A 12,500-nucleotide genomic window follows, 5' to 3' on the forward strand; every position below is an offset into this window, starting at 1 on the left:
TCATTTAGATAAATACCTAAGTAAGATGCTGTAATGATTATAATTTATCTTATATTATTTGTTTTTGTTTTGTTATCATTTGTCTGTCTGATTTTCATTTATTATTAGTTATGTGTCAATTTATTATTATTTACTATTTACCTGTTTGTTTATTATTTTAACTATACCTATGCATTTATTTATGTATTTTATTTTTCATTTACATTATTATAGTTTTTATTTATTATTTTATTATTATGATTTTTTTTTTTTTTTCATCCGACCTAGATATGGATCAAAAGGTCTCCTGTCGGCATGCTCCGCCTTTGTAATCCTTTGTAAATTGTCTTAAGAACATTAAGGAGAGAAATATTACAGTATCATGTTATATAAAAGCTTCATTTGAGAACAACATGAATATGAGTATGGGAATGTATAAATTAGATAACTTTATAACATACAAAATTGTTGACAGTAGCCGTCCGGCAGTGCTGAGAGAGTGTGGTCACAATGGACCTGTCCCAATTCTCCCTTAGTGTGCTTCTTTTGTATATATATATATATATTGTCACTGTTTCCTTACTCTGTATCTTTGAAAATGTCTTAAATAGACGAAAACGTTCGGTCACCTTTTATTTTATTTTCCAAGTGGTTGTATCATACATATACATACATACATACATACATATATATATATATATATATATATATATATATATATATATCTATATATGCCCAGTGAAACCGACTGACATTTGCCAGGATAAAATCATTAATGGGAGTTAGAGAGCTAAACATGTGTTGGGGATTGTTGACCTCAACACCCTAAATCTGGCAGTGTCCTTTCGGATGACAGGTCGCCTCTAGCCCCGCCACATGGTTGGCTAAACGTAGTACAGCGAGGCATAGTTCGTCTGTCGCAAGAGATTAAAAGGGGAATGGGAGTGGGAGAGTAGGAGGGAAGGGGGAGTGGAGAATGTAGGGAAAGTGGGATTGGAAAGAGGGAGTGAATGAGTGAAGAAGGGGCGGGCGGAGGGAGGGAGGGAGACAATGGAGGAAAGGAGGGATTAGGAGGGAGCGAGGGAGGGAGAGAGGACGAAAGGGAGGAGGGAAGAAAAGGAGTAAGGAAGAAAAGGAAGGAAGAAGAAGGTAAGGAGGAAAAGAGGACAGGAAGGAAGGAGGGAGGGAGGACGAAAGAGAGAACATAAGAACATAAGAACATAAGAATGAAGGAGACTGCAAGAGACCATAAGGCGTACACTAGGCAGCTCCGTATCCATCACCACACGTCATCCTCATCCATAAAGTTGTCTAATCGTTTCTTAAAACAACTGATAATTTTAGCGCTTACTACATGGAAAGAAGAAAAGGAGGAAAAGAGGACAGGAAGGAAGGAAGGAGGGAGGACAAAAGGGAGGAAGGAAGGAAGGGTGGAAGGGGGAAAATGAGGAAGGAGAAAGAAAAGAAGGAAGGGAAAAAAGGAAGGAGGAAGAAAAGAAGGAAGGGAGGAAAGGAAGGCGGAAAGGAGGAAGAAAAGAGGGAAATAAGGAAAAGAAGGAGGAAGGAAAGAAGGAAGGGAGAAAAGAAAGGAGGAAGAAAAGAAGGAGAAAGCAAAGAAGCAAGGGAGGAAAGGAAGGTGGAAAGGAGGAAGAAAAGAGGGAAAGAGGGAAATAAGAAAAAGAAGGAGGAAGGAAAGAAAGAAGGGATTAAAGGAAGGAGAAAAGGAGGAAGAAATGAAGGAAGGAAAAGAATAAGGAAGAAAAAATGAAGGGAGAAAAGGAAGAAGGGAAAGAGGCAGAAAAGAAGGAAGGGAGGAAAGCAAGGCGGAAGAAATAGAGGAGGGAGAAAAGGAAGGAAAGGAATGAAAGGAAGAAAAGAAGTAAGGGATGGAAAGGAAGGAGGAAGAAAGAAGTAAGGGAGGAAAGGAAGGAGGAAGTAAAGGAGGAAGGGAGAAAAAGGGGGGAAGAAGAGAGTCAGAGGGAGGGAGTGGGAGAGAGGAGACCCAACAGAGGGAAACAGAAAAATCATATGGCCTAGGAAATGAAAGGAGGAAGTCAGAGGAGGAGGAGGAGGAAGAGGAGGAGGAGGAGAAGGAGGAGGAGGAGATGGAGGAGGAGGAGGAGGAGGAGGAAGGGGGGGAGTGAGAGAGGAGGGAGGGGAAGGGAAATGTGGTTAGAGAGGGGGAGGGAGCGACGGAGAGAGGGAGGGAGGTAGGGAAGGAGGCGTGAGTTGAGGTTTGACAAGATTGAGTGTAAAGTTGATTGGACTGGAACAGGAATATCAAAAAGGAAGGAAAGAAATAATCGCCCTGGAAAAGGAAAATATTCACAGTCATTTCCCCAAAAAACGAGGTCTAAAAAAAAAAAAAAAAAAAAAAAAAAAAAAAAAATGTAGTCTCTCCTCAAATGAATAAAATCTCCTGGCGGCAGTCAGATGAATATAAAAAGAAAATCCTCATTTTCTTCGATTTACGTCGTTCCCAAGGCTGAATAAAATAATCTGGTCATTAACTAGATCAATGTCTTTACATACATACATACATATACCAAGGCTTTTTCCCCCTTACAAGGGAGGTAGCCAAAAAGGGAAAGGCATAAAATCATTTCCACCCATTCCATCCCTAAATACACTCCACACCCCTCCTCCCTCCCTCTTATCTTAGCACCTCCTGGATGACGGGTCATCCCTGCACCTTGTCCACTGCCCTGGGTCAGAAGCAGTTTCGCAAGACACAGCACACCCACAGCAAGACCGCTTCATTAAATCGGTGACACCCCCTCTCCGTCCCCCCACGCGTAAAGGAGAAGACGGGGAGAAATCCCTTCGGGCTGCGTCAAATTTTGCTCACACATACTACCTCACCCCCCATCCCCCCGCCCATTCCACCTCATGCATCACAACATCATCCATATACAACCATTCTCCATTCACCCCTGTCTTCTGTCCTCTCCCGTCCTTCCTCAACAGACATTCCCCTCTTCCCTAAAGCCCCCTTCACCCCATCCATCCACCTCATCCTAGGGCGTCTTTAGATAACTTAAACCTAGCCAGAGGGGTTAAAACAGAGGCTTTTAACCTGACCCAGTTAAGAAAGTGATATTACAGAAGTGAAAGATAGAATTTTTAAGTATTGAGCTAGTAAGCTGGGCTAGCTGTTGGTATGAAATAGCTTTAGCGAGTTGCTAGGCAACAGCTAGGATCAGCTGCTGTAGAAGAAATAGACGACTTCCGTGAACTATATATATATATACATATATATATATATATATATATATATATATATATATATATATATATATGTGTGTGTGTGTGTGTGTGTGTATGTGTGTGTGTGTGTGTGTGTGTGTGTGTGTGTGTGTGTGTGTGTGTGTGTATGTGTGTGTGTGTGTGTGCGTAAGTAACCACTAGGAAAAGTAAACTCACGAAGCGGAGCGCTTTCGTATAATTACATCTTCAGTGCAGATGTATCTGCACTGAAGATGTAATTATACGAAAGCGCTCTGCTTCGTTAGTTTACTTTTCCTAGTGGTTACTTACGCATTTGTGAACACACACTCCTAGTTTTTTTATTGCACACACACACACACACACACACACACACACACACACACACATACACACACACACACACACACACACACACATTATGTATATATATATATATATTTATATATATATACATATATATATACATATATATATACTAGCCAATTACCCGCGCGTTGCTGCGAGTTCGTGAATTATCCCTAACCTAACCATACCGTACCTAACTTTAACCCTTAACCCTAACCAAATTTTTTTTAAGTGAAATATTGCTTTAAACACTCCCCCTCCAAGATGTACGCCCCCTAATTTGAAAATACATGCATACACAAACACAATTATCATGTGCACATTCTTTTGCGTACGTGTGTGTGTGTGTGGATTGACAATAAATGCCTACAGCTAAAAGGTGAAGAAATGTATCTACTTTATTTATCTTTGGAATATATATGGTTATAGGGGTTTATTTGGAAAAACCTAGGAAGAGTTTGTAAATTATAAAAAATAATAACTTAAGGAAGGACTACAGTAGTAGCGTGTTCCCCCACCATAAACTACCTAACTTTAATCCTTAACCCTAACCAAAATATTTTTTTTTATTAAATGTAGCTTTAAATACTCCCCCTCCCATGTGTGCTCCCCCCCCTCCCGAAGCTGGGAAACCCTAGTTTGAAAATGCATGCATACACAAACACAAATATCATGTGTACATATTCTTTTGTGTGCGTGTGTATGTGCATGTGTGTGTGTGTGTGGATTGACAATAAATGTCTACAGCTGAAAGGTGAAGAAATGTATCTAGTTTATTTATCTTCAGAATATATATAGTTATAGGGGCTTATCTGCAAAAATGTAGGAGTTTGAATGAACTATTTCCGCCCGCACAAAAAAATAAATGGAAATAACCAATATTTTAACATTTGGTAAAATTATACAATAATTTTCCATAAACATGCTTTCTTCTTACAAAAGCTATCATGGTTTGTGGCAACATTAATTTCACAAATGTAAATAATATCTATGGATACATACAATGGTTTGTTTAATCATATTAAGTCACAAAAAATACTACGCGACTTCAGGGGATACTACATAAACCTAACTTTAACCCTTAACCCTAACCATTTTTTTTCGAAATGAAATATAGTTATCCAAGTACCTGGAGTGATAGGGTATCAGAATATATATGGTTATGGGGGTCTATCTCTAAAACCCTAGGAGGAGTTCGTGTACAAACAAACAAACAAATAAACAATCAGACAGGCAGACAGAGGCTACTACTTTATTATAATATATATATATATATATATATATATGTGTGTGTGTGTGTGTGTATGTGTTTATACATTATATATATATATATATGTATATATATACATATATATATATATATATATATATATGTATATATATATATTTATGTATATATACATATATATATATATATATATATATATATATATATATATGTGTGTGTGTGTGTGTGTGTGTGTGTGTGTGTGTGTGTGTGTGTGTGTGTGTGTGTGTGTGTGTGTGTGTGTGTGTGTGTGTGTGTGTGCGAAGATTTGGTATCCATGTTGAAAGGGGAGAAGCGTAAACACCAGACTCAAAGTGGGAAGTTTAATGCCCGACGTTTCGGTCCTAGTCCTAGGACCGTCTTCATGGGTGTGAAAATATACAGTGTTCAAATGAGCTTTTATACCATACCTAGTTGGAATTGGGAGAGGTATTCCACGCTGCCGAAGCTCTCTAGGTCCCCCTCCTCTACCAGTCGCTATGAGTACCGGACGATTGGATCACCTTACATACCCAATTGTGCATACATTTAATTTACAAATAACACGATAAAATACAAATAGAATACAATAAAGTAAAATACAATACACTAAAATGCAATACAATAAAGTAAAATACAATACAATCAAATGCAATACAATCAAATGTAATAGAATAAAATTAAAATAAAATGCCACATGTGGAACACTTGAAAGTGTACTTTCAAGTGTTGCACAAGTATATCAAGGAAAGGAAGTTTACCGTCGGCACTGTAAAATTGTAAAATTGATCCCGGAAACTGCTTGCAGTTTTTCTCTGAGGGAGATGAGGTCTTCTTCCTTTGCCACTTTCACAAAGATGTCGTCGATATATCTAGCGTAAATAGCAGGTTTGTCTATAATACGGAAAACTTCACGTTCCACCATCCCCATGAAGAAATTAGCGAAAAGGAACCCCAAAAGAGGAATCCATCGCTACTCTATCAATTTGCCGGAACTTTCTCCCATGGGGGCAGAGAAACGGTCTCCAATAAGGTCCTAAGGGCTGTTTCTGAGATGTCTAGTTTTGGAGGACCTTCTGCAGGGTAGATCTCATTAATGATAAAGTTGATGGTACGGTCAACATCGATGTTCGTAAAAAGACTTTCTACGTCTAATGAAGCGATCACACCGTCGGCGTTAGAGTTGTGGAGGAGATGGAGGAAATCTGCAGGAGAAGACAAGGTGTAATCCTTTGGGACGAATGGGGTAAGCCACTCGTTTAATTTCTTATCAATCTGATAAGTAGGCGTAGGTATCTGGCTAATTATGGCTCTGAGTGGATTGTTATTCTTGTGGATTTTTACATTACCATTACAATAACCAAGGCCAAATCTCCTACCAATTTAGAAAGCTTCAGTCCACCTGCCTTAGAATTAACTTTCTCGATGATCTTGTTGGCTCTTCTTTTAATTTCTTCTGTCGGATTTCTTGAAATCTCGAGGAATTTAGATTCGTCTTTCAGGATGGAGTCAATTTTCTCTAGGTACTCAGAAGAGGGTAACAAAACATATAAGTCGGCTTTGTCTGCTCTGCGGATGGTTATGGAAGGGTCCTCTCGGAGAGCCTTAGCAAGGTCCAGATGCCACTTGTTGATGAGTTTTCTTTGGCAATGGCCTCGCTTCCTCAGTGCTTCTCTTAGAAGTTCGGTGTGGATATTTTCATCGGTGGAGATTTTTCCTTCCTTAGCGAGTCGGTGAATATCATCGATGAGGACTTCGATTTCTAGACGTTTCTGTAGTGGGCGAGGTTTAGAGAAGATGTGACAATTGAGGCCAAGGTTCAGGAGTTCTTGGTCCTTAGTTAAAGTTGTAGTCGTAAGGTTGACATACCCGGTAGGAGGGGACGGAAATTTAAGTTGGCCTCTGTTGAGGAGGATGAGCTTGTTGCAATTTCTCCTTTCAGCGACTTTTTTATGGTGTTCCAGTTCTTCCGCCAGGGCTTGGTCGATGTAATCCCGGGTCTCATTTTGTAGGCAGTAATCTCTCCATTTCTTCGTAACCTCAGCAAGTTCATTCTGCAATTCTTCAATACTCGTCTTTTTGGCTTCGATCTGGTGCAGAACGAGTCTTCATTGGTAATCCTTGGTGAAGTTAATATGACGGACTGCCGGATCATGAACTCTTATGTTTGTATATTTCGGTAGGAACACCTGCTGCTACTTGACGAATCGTTCGAAGTACCTGATTGGCGGACCCATATACGGCGTTCTGCCCTCCCTTAGGTTCCCTCACACCACAATTTCCTATGTATGTACATTTTAACAACCACAATGCACTTTAATTCTAAGCCATCAACACCGGGAGAACCAATGGAGGCCGACATGCAGAAATTGAAACGCGGTACTACCAAGGACTCGAACCCGGTGAGCGTAATTGGTAAGTCACTACAGCACTTGTCATGCGCTCGTCGGGTTCGATTCCTTGGCAGTACCGCATTTCAATTTCTGCATGTTGGCCTCCATTGGGTCTCCCGATGTTGATGGCTTAGAATTAAAGTGTATTGTGGTTGTTAAAATGTATATATGTATATATATATATATATATATATATATATATATATATATATATATATATATGTATATATATATAGTAGTAGGTCTCTGTCAGTCGATATCGACTATAGATATTGCGCCGGAAAAAGTCATGATTTTGCTAGCGACAATGACGGCTGTGGCTGGTGAGTCCGATACGGGAGTGGCAGTCTAGGCCGCATTTGCTGCATGTGTGGCTTGTTGGAGTGGCTGCTGGGGTGTGTGCCTTCCGCTTGGCTCTCTTTTCACTGGCTGAAAAAAAGTATATATATATATATATATATATATATATATATTAATGGACTTAAATGTCTACTCATCTTTTTTCTAAGAATTCCGAGTTTCATCCTTGTAATTGCTCAAAATAATATGAAATATATACAAGTAAATATAAGTATCTAGATACCTATATACAGTATTATGTAGATGTAGATGGACACATTGCAAGTGAATATATGTTTAAGTGAAATTAACTTTAATGATATATTGAAGTTCAAGGTGCTTTATGGAGCAGAGAGAGACAAGATTTGGAAAGATGAGAAAGTAGCTAAAGTGATAAATTCATGGCTTATTCAGAGAACAGGAAAGGAAGATGACTGCCGTATAGAAATGGGACAGAATTTTCGAGTGTTTTGGGCCATAGGGAAAGAAGAACTCCCAAGTCACCATCACCTCACTCCCCGCAGTGGGAAGTGAGAAACCTCTGCTAGGGCAAAGCCCTGTCAATATTGCGGCAATCCTCCCCCTTTCCTTTCCCCTCCTCTCCCCCTTATTCTCCCATCCTCTGCCATCCTCTCCCTTCCTCTCCCCTCTGCTCCCATCCTATCCCCTCCTAATCCCTCATCTCCCCTCCTCCCTTGTCCTCTCCTCTTCTCTCCTCTCCCTTCCTTTCCGCTCCTAGCCCCTCCTCTCCCCTCTCCTCTACCATCCTCCCCTCTCCCTTCCTCTCCCCTCTCCTCTACCCTCCCCTCCCATCCTCTCCCATCCTCTTCCCTCCCCCTTTCCTCTCTCCTCCTCTCCCCTCCTCCCCTTCTCCCCTGCTCTCCCATCCTCTCTTCCTCTCCCCTCCTCCCGTCCTCTCCCGCCTTCTTTCCTCTTCCCTTCTCTTCCCTTCTCTCTCCTCCTCCCCTCCTCCCCTCCTCCCCTCCTCCCCTCATCTCCCTCTCCTCTCCTCATCTCTCCTCTCCCTTCCTCCTCTCTCCTCTCCCCTCATCTCCTTTCCCCTCCAATCCTCTCCTATCCTCTCCCTTCCTCTCCCCTCCTCCCGTCCTCTCACCTCCACTTCTTTTCATCCTCTCCTATCCTTCCCCCTCCTCTCCCCGAATCTACCCTCCTCCCCTCTTTCCTCTCCCCTCCTCTCCTGTCCCCTCCTCTCCTCTCCTCTCCTCTCATCTACCCTCTCCTCTCCCCTCCTCTCCTCTCCCCTCCTCTTTCCTCCTCTCCCCTCCTCTTCCCTTCTCTTCCCTTCTCTCTCCTCCTTCCCTCTCCCATTTCCTCCTCTCCTATCCTCTCCTATCCTTCCCCCCTCTCCTCGCATCTTTCCTCCTCGCCTCTCCTCTCCCCTCGTCTCCTTTACCCTCCTTTTCTCTCCTCTCCCCTCCTCTTCCCTCCTTTCCCCTCCTCTTCCCTCCTCTCCCTTCCTCTTCTCTCCTCTTCCCTCCTCTCCTCTCCTCTCTCCTCCTCTTTCTTCGTCTCCCCTCCTCTTCCCTCCTCTCCCCTCCCCTCCCCTCTTCTCCCCTCCCTTCTTCTCCCCTCCTCTCCCATCCTTTCCCCTCTTCTTCCTCCTCTCCCCTCCTCTCCCCTCCTCTCCCCTCTTCTCCCCTCCTGTCACCTATCATTCCCTTCCCCTTCTTCTCTCCCCTTCTTCTTTCCCTTCCATTGTCTCATTCTCTTTCTCTTCTTGTCTCTGTATCAACATCTCCCCTCTCCTTTATTCTCCCCTTCTCAGCCTTCCCCTCCTCTCTCTAATTTCCGCCCCCCTCTCTTTCTCTTTCTCTCTCTCTCTCTCTCTCTCTCTCTCTCTCTCTCTCTCTCTCTCTCTCTCTCTCTCTCTCTCTCTCTCTCTCTCTCTCTCTCTCTCTCTCTCTCTCTCTCTCTCTCTCTCCTTTTTGCATTGATATCTCCCTCTCTTATTTCTCGTTTCAGGTGCGAGATTGTCCAAAAGGATAGAAGCGTTAGTGAAGTACACTCTGTATCTCTTTAACTATCCCGACATCTTGTCTCCTCTCTTTCATTAATTATCTTTCCTCTCTTTTACTCTCTTGTTCGTTGTCCCAGTTCTGCCTTATCTCTGTATTGATTATTTTCTCTCTCTCACTATCTCGCCTCCCTCTGGTGTTCCCCTTCCCCATCTCTCTTTTCTCTTTTTTCCATCATCTCTCTCTCTATCTCTCTGTTGTTTTTTGTTGTTGTTTTTTTTGTCCTGTGGGCCGTCACCCTCTGAGATATCTTTTACTTTTCTCCTTGCCATTATCTCGTCTCCACTATGGCTCTCTTCCTGCCCCCTCTCTATCTCCCCTCCCACTCTTCTCTCATTTTCCATGAGCCATGTGATATTTCTCCCTCTTTTTTTCTCTCCTCTTTTCCGTCCACTTCTTCTTCCATTTTCTTAATTAGCTTTTGTTGCAGATACCTTTGTCACGTCTTAGTTCTCTCTCTCTCTCTCTCTCTCTCTCTCTCTCTCTCTCTCTCTCTCTCTCTCTCTTTCTATCTCTCTCTATCTCTCTTTCTATCTCTATGTCTCTATCTCTGTCTCTTACTCTCTCTCTCTCTCTCTCTCTCTCTCTCTCTCTCTCTCTCTCTCTCTCTCTCTCTCTCTCTCTCTCTCTCTCTCTCTCTCTCTCTCTCTCTCTCTCTCTCCCTCTTTCTTTTTCTCTCCCCTCTTTTCCCCCTTTCTTTCTCTCCCTCTCTTTCCCTCCACCTCTGTGTCTGTCTCTCTTTCTCTCTCCATCTCTCTTCCCCACCTTTCTCTCTCTCTCTCTCTCTCTCTCTCTCTCTCTCTCTCTCTCTCTCTCTCTCTCTCTCTCTCTCTCTGTGCGCGTGTAAATTAACCTTTATATTTGGGGGCTGCCACTAACATTTTGATATTCTTATTTTTATCTTATATTTATTTTTTATGTATTATTTGTTTTTTGGTATTGTTTTTGTTATTTTTATTCAATTTTCTATCATTATCATTGTTGTTATTATTACAATTATCTTTCCCTTTTTGCAGGTAAGTGTGGAAAATCGAGATGTAGACCCATAAGGTATTTAGTATAATTTATGTATTTGTATTATATACGCATATCTTAAACCTTTACCTCGTATATCACATATATTACACTATATCACATATGTATTATATGTAGTACATATTACACATTTTGTACCACGTATATACGTATAGTTTGAGAACTACTCATACAGGTACATGAAATTATGTATTACATATATTTCACTATATTACATTTGTATTAGTTGTAATACATAGTGCATAGCACATCTCATATTACACCTTTTATATTACGTATTATTATGTATATGTGTACAGTTGGAAAAAAATATATAAATTTGTAAAAATGGCTGGGACCAAGACAGGGAGAAGAAGACGGAAATTTTAGCCTTGGAAAAAAGTGAAGAAAGTGAGGGACGTACACAAGGAGACGCTGAGTAGTTGAGGCCGAAGCCGTCACCTTTGCCCTATGATGCGCTCTGAGGGACTTTTTGGGCAGATAAACGTCACTCTCGGGAATCGAAGAGTCTTGCGGGATTCGAACCCTCAACTAAGCGAATTCGATGACGCCACCATCGCAGTTGAAGGGAACAAAAAAAATAAATAAAAGTTAATACGGAGAAGGAGAAGGAAGAATAAGAAAGGAGGAGAAGGAGGAGTAGAAGGAAGGAGGAGGAGAAGGTAAGAGGAGGAGAAGGAAGAGAAGGAAGGAGGAGAAGGAGGGGGAAGGAGGAGTAGAAGGAAGGAGGAGAAGGAAAAGGAGGAAAAGGAAAAGGAGGAGAAGGAAAAAGAAGGAAAAAGAAGGATAAGGAGAAAGGGAAGGAAGGAGGAAAAGTTGAAGGCAGAAGGAAAAGGATGAAGAGAAGGACGGAGGAGAAAGTGAAGGAAGGAGGAAAAGGAGAGGGACGGAGGAGAAGGAGAAGAAAGGAAGAGAAAGAGAAGGAGAAGGAAAAAGAGGAGAAGGAAGGAGAAAGAAGGAGGAGAAGGAAGGAAGGAAGGAAGGAAGGAAGGAAGTCCTAGTGCCATCCTTCGTGATTCCTACACGTTGACAGAACGGTCGGCTCTAGACTCCTTTATTTGCTTCTTCGTTTTTTTTTTTATTTACTTATTTATTTACCGATTTTACTTGTGTGTCTACCTAACGTATTTATATTTTCTTATTTTGTTTATATTTATTTCTTTATTTATTATTTATTTCGTTATATACTTATTTCATCTGATTATTTGCTTATTTATCTATTCAATTTATGTATCGTCTTTATATTTATCTATTTGATTCATATTTATGTATTTGTGCAATATCTATTTGCTCACTTGTTAGATATATATTATTTATTGACTTATTCATTTGTTTGTTTGTTTATCGTATTTATAGGTATCTATATGTATTTATTCATTCATTTGTGTATTGATTATCTGCTTATCTATTAGTTTTATATTATGTATTGACTTGCCTATTTCTTTACCTATTTATTTATTTATATATTTTCTATAACATCGGGTGGTTGATACATATATAAATATTCTTCAGATCTGATGTATTTTCAGTATCGATTTTACATATATTCCTATATATACAAGGGCCTTGATTTCCTTCATATGGAGCGATGGGGGTTGGGGGATCACGTAGCCAAATCAGGACACACATGTTGTCCTGATTCAATAAATGAAGAAAATATGAAAAGAGGAACACTGTCCTTCCATTCCGCCCCCAGTGGGTCGACACTTACGAGGCGAATAGCACCAGGTGGCGGTGTTCTTGTCCCTCCCCCAGCATGGGTTGTTATGAACAAAAGAGGTAGAGTCGTAGAGTGTTACGAAAACACTATATCCTGCGTGAATGGGGTCCGTAGGGGTATGAATAGAGGAAAGGTGTCAATGTATGTGTGTGTGTGTGTGTGTGTGTGTGTGTGTGTGT

The 12,500-nt window shown here is 41.1% G+C and overlaps 1 protein-coding gene across 2 annotated transcripts in view; it reads left to right on the top strand.

The window, feature by feature from the left end:
- LOC143026371 (serine/threonine-protein phosphatase rdgC-like) overlaps window positions 1-12,500 on the top strand; it is a 398,775-nt gene that overhangs the window by 146,476 nt on the left and 239,799 nt on the right. The window contains exon 1 of one of the 2 annotated variants that reach the window (XM_076186639.1): window positions 10,595-10,616. The exons of the other annotated variant lie outside the window; for it this stretch is intronic. The gene's annotated coding sequence lies outside the window, so the exon portion shown is untranslated. Of the gene's footprint in view, window positions 1-10,594; window positions 10,617-12,500 lie in introns of those variants that run through there. 2 annotated transcript variants of the gene reach the window in all.

This window comes from Oratosquilla oratoria, chromosome 6 (assembly GCF_046742065.1).
Source record: "Oratosquilla oratoria isolate Oo_2021 chromosome 6, ASM4674206v1, whole genome shotgun sequence".
Classification (NCBI taxonomy): domain Eukaryota; kingdom Metazoa; phylum Arthropoda; class Malacostraca; order Stomatopoda; family Squillidae; genus Oratosquilla; species Oratosquilla oratoria.